The sequence below is a fragment of the Chlorocebus sabaeus genome, chromosome 11, assembly GCF_047675955.1.
Source record: "Chlorocebus sabaeus isolate Y175 chromosome 11, mChlSab1.0.hap1, whole genome shotgun sequence".
NCBI classification, from domain to species: Eukaryota; Metazoa; Chordata; class Mammalia; order Primates; family Cercopithecidae; genus Chlorocebus; species Chlorocebus sabaeus.
The window spans coordinates 171,615-181,434 of record NC_132914.1 but is presented as its reverse complement, the minus strand read 5'-3'; the positions used below and the strand labels follow the sequence as shown (position 1 = coordinate 181,434).

General features: G+C 49.1%; 1 long non-coding RNA gene across 1 annotated transcript in view; it reads right to left on the bottom strand.

Annotated features, from left to right (window-relative positions):
- Positions 1–204: 204 nt before the first annotated feature.
- Positions 205–9,820, bottom strand: part of LOC140712719 (uncharacterized) — a 36,176-nt gene continuing 26,560 nt past the window's right edge. The window contains exons 2-3 of the long non-coding RNA XR_012094417.1: positions 2,416–6,858; positions 205–2,125 (exon numbers count right to left, since the gene is read on the bottom strand). This is a non-coding gene — a long non-coding RNA (uncharacterized lncRNA). The remainder of the gene's footprint in view (positions 2,126–2,415; positions 6,859–9,820) is intronic.

The window sequence follows — 9,820 nt, the reverse complement described above, 5'->3', positions numbered from 1 at the left end:
TACATGCATATGGCATACACATGCACATCCATATGTACACAGGTATGCTATTTGCTATATGTATACACGTGCGTATAGCATACACTCTTATCCAATGTACGTAGGTGCACTACAGCATGCATACACATGCACAGTGTACACATATGCACATGTATACAACGTACATCAGTACACTAACGTATAAAGCATATACATATATGCAACACTGTACATACATATGCAGCATGTGTATGTATTAGTGTGTACATATCCAGAAGTTTATTCAGGGTGCATAGTGTACATGCATGCTTGTGTGCACATATGTATATATACATCTGCAGAAATAATGTGCACATACCCACATGGTGTACGTACAAAGGTATGTATATGGCATTAAATACATGCATGTAGGTACACATGCAGAACAGATAGGTGTACAAGTAGTGTGCATATAACCATAGTGACCATAGATACACACATATACACATGTACATGCATGCCTACAGCATTCACGTGTGTACGACACAAATATAGTGTACATACCTATACGTTGTAAATACATGCACAGTGGAAATACACGTAGTATGCATACACCACATACACACATGTACATTTATAGAGTACACATATACCGAGACCCAGAACGGGTCATGAGTATTAATACTTCGGAAACTCTTCCAGTTCTACCTAAGTGAATTTTTTTTCAAACTATAATAGAACTCATACAAAAAGGGTTTTAAGGAAATGAATAAAGCTAGTGACAAAAATCAGTGGGAAGGGCACAACCACTTTCCCTCAGAGTTCTCGGCCTGACCGTGGAAGTTCAAAGGTTTCCTAATGCAGTACACATCAGGACTGACTCACGATAAAGCACTCCTTAAAAATTAAAAATGTGTCCTCATGTTTTGGCCTTTGAGACAAAGCCTCTTAGTTAATCGAGTTCTGACTGAATTTGACTCACAGTGCTCTGGCAGATTCTTCATTTTCTGGTGAGACAGATGAATGTCCCAGGGTGAGGGCAATGCCAGCCCTTTCAGGGTCAGCTTTTCAAGGAGCGATGTCTGGCAGAACACAATCCAACACCATAGTAGGATCCCCCACCCAGCCACTTAGACGCTTTCGGGTACTTACTCGGTCTCCTTGTTTCCCTTTCTTGAATTCAGCTGGGGGGAAAAAACCCAAAAAAATCAAAACCAAAAACAAACAGCCCATGTGTTTATGCGTCTGAAAAGTTAATACATCCACATCTAACTTTCTAAATGAGACACGGCAGGTATGATGGTCACTGAACAGTGGCCACTGTTGAGAAAATACGAAGTCTTCTGCAAACATGAACGAGTTTCTAGGAATACAAAAGTCAAGGGAATTTACTTCACATATTAAAGCTGTCAAGGGTGCTCATCAAAAATGTACTTAGAGGTTTTCCTTTAAAGTTATTTTTGAAGATTTTTAAGTTGCAATACTTAAAAGCCTCTGGGAAAAGAAAGGATACAGGTATCTGGAAGATTTTTAATAAATGATTTTCATGTCTTTTTGATAAAGTTAAATAAGGTCAGCCTTGAAGTAATGGGTTCCACTACTCTGAAACTGTGGATGGAATCCACAACACCAGACAATTGAATAAACAGCAAGGCTGCACACACAGGACACAGGCAGTGAGCCAGCCTGACTAGTTGTCAGCTTCTGGGTCAGTTCTACCCAGTTCTGCCCAGGCCCCACTGGAGATGAAAACGTGCCCTTTAGAAGCCTTGAATCCCCACCTTTCAAAATCTAATCCTCTTCAACTGAGGCCCAAGTCCAAAAATCTACTGACATCTTAGCACCTGGTAGGCCAGCTGTTGCCTAGCCTTTTTGGCACCAGGGATGGGTTTCATGGGAGACCATTTTTCTGGGGGGTGGTTTTGAATTGCAACTGTTCCACCTCAGGTCAGGCATTGGATCATCATAAGGAGCACCTACGAGATCCCTCACATGCAGTTTACGATAGGGTTTCAGCGCCTAGGAGCACACACAGCTTATGATAGAGTCCCAGAACCTAGGAGAACATGCGGCTTACCAGAGGGTCCCAGCGCCTAGGAGAATACGCGGCTTATGATAGGGTCCCAGAACCCAGGAGAATATGCGGCTTACGAAAGGGTCCCCGCGCCTAGGAGAACAGGCATTAAATGAGTTGGCAAAGCCAAAATCCACCGGATCTACCACTCCAAAACAAACATACACCACTGCCCAATATTGATGTGAGCCAAAAACATGGAAGTCCTGAGGGCCCACACTGACCAGAGCCAGACACCACTTCTGAAAGAACCAAGCATGTGCCTAAAGATCACCCGTGATGACCCAGGAGAGCAGCTTTGAGCAGAGACAAACGTGAAGGAGAGGCACATGGGCCAGGGTGCTGGGTGTGCCCGTCTGTGTGACCTCACTGAGATTGCTGACCTCTGGCCCTTGGTGTCCGTCCTGTGGAGGAGGTAGCCCCCAAATCCCTGCCTCCCTTCAGCACTGACTGAGGCGGTCCTGAAGTCTCCCCAGGGCTGAGGCTGCTTCTAATTCCTGTTAGCTGCACACCCACATAAAAAACAAAAAACAAAATATCAAGTACGCAGACAGGAAAAGAAAAATATGTGAATCTTCCCTTATTCAACAGGCATTTAAAGAGTAACAGGAAAATTGTGATAGTCTTTAAACAACCACCAGCTATCACGTCCTGTTGACATGTTTTAGCTAATCAGGAACACCTTTACCAAACACCTGTGTGTTCAGGAAATCAGTTGACAGGTCCCAAATAACCTCGGAGCTTACGACCTGACCCCCACTCACGTGCATCCCCTCTCCAGAAGAACGTGTCCTGGACACCTTTCAAATGGTGAGGAACAGGAACAAGGGTAGCTTTCCCTCAACCCCACAAAACAAGCTCGACCCCGAGGAGCCCGGAGAACAGCAACGTTTGTTTAGATGCTTTCCCACTGACCTTGTCACAGCAAACATTCCCATCCCACACAACCCAGTGTTTAACTCTCGCTGGGATACCAGCAGCCGTCAACCCTCAACAAGCTGGAAACAGAGGCCAAGCTGACAGGAGGCCTCTCTCCATTCCCTACTGAATTCGCTCAGGACACGGATGTTCCCAAACACACATGGCCCCGAGTATTCCACACCTGGAGAACATTCTAACAACAGACGCTGCAAAGACATTCCCCTAAAGAGAAACTCAGTTTCTAACTTCCCTTAGGGAAAAATATGAGGCCCAGAACTTTCCAGAAAATCACGTGTGGGAGGAAGCCACTCACCTCTGGCACTTCCTAAACCTGCCTTCCCGCAGGTGCTCAGGGATGCCCCCGCGACAGCCCCGTCCACCCAGGACGGCAGCAGGGCTCAGGCAGCCAGCACCTGGGCAGCTGGCGAAGCAACCCCAGGGTGAACACGCCATCCCAGGCACTACTTCCCGGAGCCCCTCAGCAAGAAAAACAGAGGCGGGACAGAACCGAGGGCTGATTCGAGGCTGGGGAGCCACAGGCCCGCACAGCTCAATCATCAGACATGCTCTTCTGTGGACGGAGGAGCCCAGCCCAGGGAGAGGCCAGCACAGAGACTCTCGTGCCGGCTCCACGAGCCAGCGTCCTCCAGGGCTGCAAGTTTATGATCACAGCTTCAGAATTTGTTTCCAGAATCTTCCGGAATCAAAGACGCACCAAACTGTAAAGCTGCCAGGACAGCAGGGCCCAGGAGCAGGCTCAGGGGAGGACCACGTAGAAACCCCACGTGTGCATGCTTACTCCACACAGGCCACCCCTTCACCCAATACTATACACGCAAACGCATGTATGCACTCCATACACACCCTCAAATACACTCACCAAATATGATGCGTGTACACACTCCACACACACCCTCAAATACATACAACACACATGAACATGCTCACTGCAGCCACACCTGCTAAATACACTCACCACACACGCACAAACGTGACACACCTGCACACTCATTCCAGACATCACACCCCTCACCAAGTACACAGGTGCACACACCCCCAAGTCGAGAACCTGCAGACTCCACAAGCTTTGGTTTCCCCCACTGTTTCTCTCATCACATGAGATCCACACACAGGTGTCATTTACTGACATCTAACACCCGGGGAGGCCCTTAGACAGAACTGCAGTCACAAGTCGGCTTCATTCAGGCATTCATCACCAGTCTCCTGAAGCCACCTCCTGTCCCCACGGGAAGGGAGGCCGAGACCGGAGACGTCACTGGGCTTACAGATCCCCAGGCTGGCAACCCAAAGAAATGAGGAGGGCTCAGCCACGGCCCTGGAGGGAGATGGGTACTGGGCTCAGGTATGGGCAACATGAGTCCTCATTTCCATACCGTGTCACCTACGACAGCGTCAGGTGAAAGCCAGTGGTTTGGCATTCCTGGAATAGACAGTCCTGGAATTACAAGCAAAACTTTTTACTCCTCCCCTCTGAACACATGAGGTCCATGGTCCCCTCACATCTAACACTGGGAATCCGAATCGGTGACTCTTTCTGCACCTGAGGACCACCCAAGAGGATCCACACCTGCTACAACAGCAGCACCGCACCTGGTCTGCAGGGGAGCAAAGCAAATCCCACCTTTATGAATAACACTGGATTACCCCGACACTGGCAGCCTGCAGTGTGTATATCGTCAAGCCCCCAGATCTGCGCCACCTGCAAGAGGAACACCAGTCCTTAGTCCAGGGCTCTCAGGACAGCTTGTGAGGAGGATGCTAGCACCCTTCTCATCTCCCAGTGGAGAGGAGAGGCGGCCAGGGTCAGGACTGGTGTATCAGGAGGGGCAGGGTTCAAACCCCATCTGCCTCGCAAAGCAGCCCTTACCGTTCAAGTGACTTCTATCATCAGTCTTAAAATGTACCACAGTTACCAGCAATTCTGAGTGTTGTTCCTTGGGACGTCATAAGCAAACATTTTGTTAGAAACATTTTGCCAAATCTGCTTTCAAAATCCTATGTTATGAAATGACTAATGAAAATTTGAACTATGAAATAAAGCACATAGTTAAATGAATCCCAAAATGACTATGGCGAAGGAAGCTTTAACTTGAAGTGAAAAATATCCTCTAAATGACATCAGCCAGAATTATCTTCAATCATTACTGATCCCATACGCTTCAGGAATTATACAGCATCATCTCAGATATGAACTTAAAACCATTAGCTGAATGTACATTTCAGCACAACCAAAGTTCTGCTATAATAAGCAGCACAGGCGTCTCTGGAGAGGATTTTAATTGGGACTACAAACGGTGTGCACGATCGTGGTAAGAGGTTTCATGCTCGCTGTTCTCCAAGGTGCGACACAGAGAAACACCACTAACCTCAAAGACACCTGTTGCTTTGTAATGAGATGAGAGACGATGTGGATGGACTACTGTAAATATTTGAAAAGGAGAAATAATGCAAGGAAAGAATCGTATCAGTTTCCCTTTACATTCTTAGAAAAAAACTGATTTTTCTTTTGGGATGATTTAAAAAGAAAATGACATTTCTGGATTTTTTTTTTTTTTTTACTTTTCTTTCTGAGACTGGGTCTTGGCTCTGTTGCCAAGATTGGAGTACAGTGGAGCAATCGCAGTTCACTGTAGCCTTAAGTGATCTTCCCACCTCAGCCTCCAGAGTAGCAGGGACCACAGGCACGCACCACCACACTCAGCTAACTTTTCTGTAATACAGATGGGGTCTTGCTATGTTGTCCAGGCTGGTCTTGAACCCCTTGGCCTCAAGTGATCCTCCTGCCTTGACCTCCCAAAGATTTAGCCTAAGCGACCATGTCTTATCGGAAAATAGACATTTGAGCAAATGCATTTCTATAAGATTTTCTACCTCTTTTCACTGGGGAAAAAGGTAACTTGCCTCCAAGGGTCGGAGAAAAAGCCGTTACTGCAGACAAAAGCGCTGTGCATCCCGGGAACCGCTACACCACGAGGCACGGCCATGCACCCTGGATGCAGGAGTAACACACGAGGCTAGCACAGGCTGATGCTGGCCCTCTCCAAAAGTAGGCCTATCCTTCCTCCTCTCCTCAGCCCCCTCTCCCTTCAGGCCTCAGTGGCTGCTGACAGGGCAGAGGCCACAACTAGAGGAGGCTCTCAACTCCACCAGGGACAGGAGCCCCGGACGCTGGGGACTCCGCTGCTGCCCTCTGCGCCCACCTCCTTCTGGTCCAGCCTTCTGAGGAGCCAGGCGTGGCCACTTTGACCCTCCTTCCCTTCTGTGGCTCCTACAAAAACCAGTTCAGCGAGCCCAGGCTGCCTCGCACGCCACGGATGCCCGGCACAGGCCACATGTCCTCATCCAACCTCCTGGGGCCAGAAGGGTCTTGCAATATTTCACTTTCCAGTTGAGCATCCCCAGCCTGAAATCCAAAGTGCTCCGAAGAGCATCTCCTTCGAGCGTCACAAGGAAGCTCGGAATGTTTCAGGTTTCGGAGCATTTTGGAGTAGGGACGCTCAGCCTGAATTTGAACCTCTTCAAGGAAGCCACACACTGAAGCCCCCGATGTCCACCCTACACAATCCCAGCACACCCTTCGAAGTCCTCAGCAACAGATTTTCTTTCTTCAAAAATAACCACAAGTCACAAACTCACAAGCAATCACAGAAGGGGGTTGTGGACACCCGCACAGATGATGAAATTTAACTGTCCCATTTTTACCTGAGTAATTTAAAGTCATTCCTCAAAACACACCTGTTTTACTGAGTTGCATTTTAAGGTGAACACACACAAATCATTTCAGGGAAACAAACGTCACTTTGGGCTGCGTGTGGTTTCTTGACTCCCGTGAATAACTCAGCGTTCACCCTCACTTCTGGATAAGGGAGAAGATGCAAAGAAATCTGTTAAAACAAAGACATGAAATCAAGTTTAAGAAGGGTTTGAAAGGTTCCTCCTGTCCCCCTGGAGGGGAGACAAGGACACCTGGAAAGCTCACGGGGGACAGGAGCACAGCCTCCTCGGTGTGCCATGGACGCCGCCTCGCCGAGGGGAGAGGATCATGCCTGGAAGACTCACAGGGGTGGGAGCACAGCCTCCTCAGTGCTTTCTACACTCAGCAGCTTCAGAAATTCCTGCAGAAGCAGAACACATCATGAGAACTGAGACTGGAACACCCCAAAGAAAGGGGACAAGGGGTCATAAAAAGCATTCAATCATTACCAAGGAGCGCGGGCATGAAGCCGCTTTAAAGACCGTGTGAGAACTCGTCTTTAAAGTGTGAAACTCATAGGCGTTTCAGAAAAGAAGGGTAGCGCGAGATTGCTCGATCAGCTCAAACAGGCTGCCGTCCCTCAGGCCATGAAGTCCCTGAGATGAGCCTCTCACTGAGCAGAAGTCACTCGCATCTCTGCCAGAGAAAGGACTACAAGTTGACACATAACCTCATGAAACCTGGGCTTCAGCTGGTTGACAACAGTGAGTCTGACATGGTACATCCCTCCAGATGGTTAAAGACCCCAGGGGTTCATCAGACAACCTCGAAAGGCTGTGTCTGTCCAGCTCCTTTTCCAAGTTCTGGATGATTTTTCCTAATGTACTATAAGCAGCATGTTCCAGTAGAGACGTAATTAACTGACTCTGGGTCCTCTTAATTTTGAAATTAGAAACACACTTGGCCAGGCACGGTGGCTCATGCCTGTGATCTCAGTACTTTGGGAGGCTGAGGCAGCTGGACTGCTTAAGTCCAGGAGTTTGAGTCCAACCTGGGCAACATTGTAAAACTCCATCTCTACAAAAAATACAAAAATAAGTCAGGCATGAGGACATGTGGGACATGTGGAACATGTGCCTGTGGGTCCTGGCTACTCAGGAGACTGAGGCAGGAGGATCACTTGAGCCTGGGAGGTTGAGGCTGTAGTAAGCTATGCTCACACCACTGCCTGGGCAACAAAAAGGTTTTTTTTTTTTGCCTGTCTCAAAAAAACCAGAGAATAAGAATTATATACCTGACTAGCCCAAAATAAAAGAGGCCTTGTGGAACAACCTGAAACACAGCTGCAAATTCTGGCAGGGCCTCCCCTGGCTTGATTTGTGGTGAGTGCAGGACCGCTCTGAAGGATAGGACCCCACGCATCTTCCGAGACTAGACCTTACAGTACAACTTCCCTTCGCTGGACGGAACACTGGCCTTGGGGCCTGGGACACTCTGGGGCAGTGCCACCATCCAGAGGCTGCCATGGCACAAGCAGGCCCTACTATCATGAAGCCTGGGACGTCCGTCAGAGCAGTGCCACCGACCTGAGGCCACCATGCCAGGGGAGCCTGGACATCATGAAGCCTGGGACTTCCTGGGGCAGTGCCACCAACCCGAGGCCACTGTGACACAAGGGGGCCCTGATGCCACTGAGAGGCTGCACAGCAGGTCCGAGCCCAGGCCAGGAGTGAAGAGGCTCCACATCCTTTCCATCCCTCCAGCTGAGTCCACAGATGTCTTGGAGCAGAAATGCATCACCCTCAATGTCCACGGGTGAGTTTTTGGACACAGAATCTGGAAGCGTAAAAGATGGTTCTGGGCTGGTTGGTTGCCGGCTCGGATCTGTCCCCTTTCCACACAAAACCTGGCTCACACCAAGCAGCGTCTAAGTCCTGGAAGACCTGCTAAACACAAGTGCAGTTACAAAGCGGAGAAACTGGAGGGGGTCGGGCTGTGCTCCAGTGGCACCAGCATTTCTCAGGAAGACCCCGGGCATGACAGGGTCCAGGGCAAGGGCTTCCTGGGATCCAGGACAGGGAACAAGAACCCATTTCCCGATCCTGTTGAATATGAATCGGCTAAGGGCCGATTCCCTCGGAGGACTGAGCACCGCCCCACAACAGCTTGGTATGGGTATGTTATTACATACGTTGGTATGGGTATGTTATTACCCATACCAAGGTAATAACAAGCCCATTACCAGCAGGAGGCTGGTGATGAAGACATGAGGACCAGATGAGCACGAGGGATCCTGACAGATCATCCCTGGCACTGAGCAAGGGGCGGACAGTACCCCCTGTTCCTGACGCATCAGCCCTGGCACTGAGCGAGGTGTGGCAGCACGGCCTGTGCCCCTGCAGATGCAGAGGGATGTGAGGGGGGCGCAGGCTGGGCTTGGAGGCTAACTCAACCACCTGCGCTTGCACTTCCGTTCCTCATGGCAGGGAGGCGAGGCACAGGCAGCATTAGGGCTCACCTTGCCCCCGGGCTGCACTTTTTTCTGCTTATGAGTCGTGCTCGCTTTACATGGACAGGCATAGGTATAATAACGATTCCCTGATTCTTTTGCTGCCTACATAAAGGGCTTTCAGAATTCACTTCCATCCTTAGGAAAGGCGGCCAACACCAGGCTGTCTCCCTTAAGATGCTATGTCTCATATGGGGAAAAAAAAAATCAAGAGAAATCAAATAAAGGCCATAAAATACATCAGTTTCAACACTAAAATTTAATAGTATGCTTTAAATTGAAGATGAGTTAAGTCACATTTCCAAACCTCTGAAAGCACAGTTACTGGGAGGGAATGGTTTGCAACACACAAACGCAGCTCTGTAGAAGTGCCCAAGCTGGATGAAGGCTCAAAGGTCAGTGCAAGGAGAAAGTCTGAACAAACTCTCTCCTGCCCTGCTGCTGTCCTCTTCCAAAACACATTGTTTATCTGTCAGTTTAGAACAAGGCCTAGGGAGGTGGGAGGCAGGCCTGGGAGGGTCACCTAGCATCCAAGCTCCTCACCCACACAACTGCGCTGAGCTGAGCAGTACACACAAACACAACTAATTCTCCCCAAAAGGAAGACGGAAGGCAGCACACTGCCACGCCAGGCGCCCCGCAG